Here is a 3,069-nt window from a genome sequence, read left to right on the forward strand (position 1 = left end):
ACTCTGTATCACTTCTAATTTTTTTTTGTTTTTATCATTTATTCTCTTTAATGGTTTGATCAATCTTGCCTTCTAACATCTGGTAATCTGAGTAACTTCACTGAAGATAAAAATATGTAATATAACAACCACTGTTAATTCCTATCATTTTGTTCTGAAACCCTCTATCGTTGTCATTGTTTTTACTTTGTTTTGTTTTGTTTTTGTCTATGTTGTTGGTATTTTGCTATTGCTCTTTTTAAAAAGTCTCTTTAAATTTAAAAAAAGACAAGTGCAAAAGTAGCAAGGTTTTATATTTCTTAAGGGTAGGAAAAGAAAGACACTCTGCAGAGCGAGTTGTACCAGTTAAAAGTAGGAAAAGAGGCATGCTCTACAGAGTGAGCGTGGATTATGATGAAAGAGAGAACACAGTGACCCCAAACGCAGAGGAAGGGATCTCTTTGTGTTTCCCACTCCCCAGACTGATGTCAGGTCTAGGTTATCCTATCAAAAAACCCGTTCTTGTGAGAAGAATTGAAGAGAGCACTCTCTGATTGGTTCCACATACAAGGAAATGTCTTCATGGGTCCTGGAATTTTGTATGTAACAGGTCATGCCCACTTACCAGCCAGTTTGCCCTGCCCCAATCTCCTGCCACAATAAGTCAGGGACCATCTATATATACAAATATAACTAGTTTTTGTGTTTTCACCTTTATATTAGGGGTCCCAAGACCACACTCATGTTTGATAATTCATTGGAAGGACTTAAAGAATTCAGAACAGTTATATTCATGTTATACTGTATTATCATGAGATGACACAGAGAAATTCAGAAGATAGCACAGAGTTCCCACAATACTTCATATCCAGTTTTCCCTGTTATTTACTTATTACGCTAATATGGTACATTTATTACATTAATAAACCAATATTGATTCCTTACTATTAATTAAAATCTGTAGTTGGTTCAGATTTCCTTAGTATTTTTTTTTTCTTTTTCTGAGACAAGATATCTCTATGTAGTTCAGGTTGGCCTTGAACTCACTATGTAGTGCAGGCTGCTCTCCCAAGTGCTGAGATTACAGGCATGCACCAAAACACACAGATAGATTTCTTTAGCTTTTACTTAATGTCCTTTTTCTCATGTCTCCTTAGGTTCTTTTTGGTTGTGACATGACAGTTTCTCAAACTTTTTTTTAAATATAACCTTGAGATTTTTTTTGTGTGTTACTGTAGTACTGGGGATTGAACCTAGAGCTTTCACATTGAGCTATATCTCTAACCCTTTTTATTTTTTAAATTTTGAGACAGGGTCTTACTAAGTTGCTACATGGCCCAGGTTGGGCTCAAATTTGTCATCCTCTTGCCTCAGGCTTCCACAGTGCTGAGATTACCAGCAAACCTTGATACTTTTGAGCAATACAAGTTTGGTATTTTGTACAATTCCTATTCTTGGAATTTGGTTTTTCCCCCTAAGGCTGGGATTATATATTATTGGGAAGATGAGTATGGAGATAAAGTGATAGTTTCATCACATCATAGCTTATTTCACTTTGCACAATTTAAGATTTATCTAAGCTGTAGTATGTACCAAGAATTACTTTTAAGATTGAGTGATAGTCCATTGAATGTATATATCACATTTTGTTTTTCTTTGCAGTCAGTGGACACTTGGATTGTTTCTACACTTACACTAATGTAAATAATGCTGCCAAGGATATGGCTGTGCAAACACATCTTCAAGATCATGCTTTGAATTCTTTTGGATATATGCCCACAAGTGGAACTACCTGATCCTATGGTAATTCTATTTTTAATTTTTTCAGGAACCCCATACAATGTCTCGCTGCATCATTTTACATTCCTGTCAACAGACCACAAAGGGTTCTAGTTTCTCCACGTCCTTGCCAACATTTGCTGTTTTGTTTTGTTGTTGTTTGCTTTGATAGTAGCCTCCTAATGGGTGTGAATTATCCTTAGGGATTTTATTTTCAATAGTTGTAATTACTGACTCATACTAATTATGCACATTAATTGGTTTAACTGTGACATTTACATACATGCTCATATTGCACCTTGGCCGTGTTCACCTTCCTTTCTGTGCTCTTTTGCTCTGCCCTCAAGCTCCTTTTCCCTCGGACCCTTTCACTTTCCTTGAGAGCTCCTCTTCTACTTTCAGGTATCTTTTTAAAAGATATATATTTTAGATGTTCCATATGAGAAAAAACACGATACTTCTCTTTTGTTGGGTTATTTTACATAATAAGGGGTCCTCTAGTTCCATCCCATTTTCCTGCATATAATATGATTTCATTTTCTTTACAGCTGAATACATCTATCGATCTATTATCTATCATCTATCTACCTATTATCTATCTATCTGCCTATGTGTCTATCTATCTATCCTCTATCTATCCATCTATCATCTCCATTTCTCTGTTGACAGGCACCTAGGCCGATTCCATATTTTAGCTATTACAAATAGTGCTGCAATAAATGTGGGCAGGCAGGCATCTCTTTTGTATGTGAATTTAATTTTCTTTGGATATACAGCATACCCAGCAATGAGATAAGTCATATGATAGTTACACTTTTCATTTTTTGAGAAACCTCTATACTGTTTTCCATAGTGGCTGCACTAATTTCCCACAAACAGTGTATAAACATTCCTTTTCCTCCACATTCTTGCCAGCAGTTTTTAAAGGTGTTTTTCATTTTGGAAGACCTGTACACGCACTATAACTTTGATCATTTTCACCCCTGTCACCCCTGTGCCACACCCTTCCCACTAGATTTATAATTTTTTAGCGGGGAGAATGATTTTGGAAATATTCCTTCCATTTCTATTTTATGGAATACTAGTTTGAGAAGCATTAGTGCTCATTCTTCTTTAAAAGTGGTAAAATTCAACAGTGAATCCATCTGAATCTGGGCTTGTTGGTAAACTTTTTATTACTATCCTCTGGGCTCTATTTTGGTAGATCATATATGTCCATAAATTTGTCAATATTTTTTAGATTTTCCAATTTTTTGGCATATAACTTTAAAAATATTTCCTAATGATCATTTGACTTTCAATGGTATCTTT

This window comes from Chinchilla lanigera, unplaced genomic scaffold (genome assembly GCF_000276665.1).
Source record: "Chinchilla lanigera isolate Chin_1 unplaced genomic scaffold, ChiLan1.0 scaffold00063, whole genome shotgun sequence".
Taxonomy (NCBI): domain Eukaryota; kingdom Metazoa; phylum Chordata; class Mammalia; order Rodentia; family Chinchillidae; genus Chinchilla; species Chinchilla lanigera.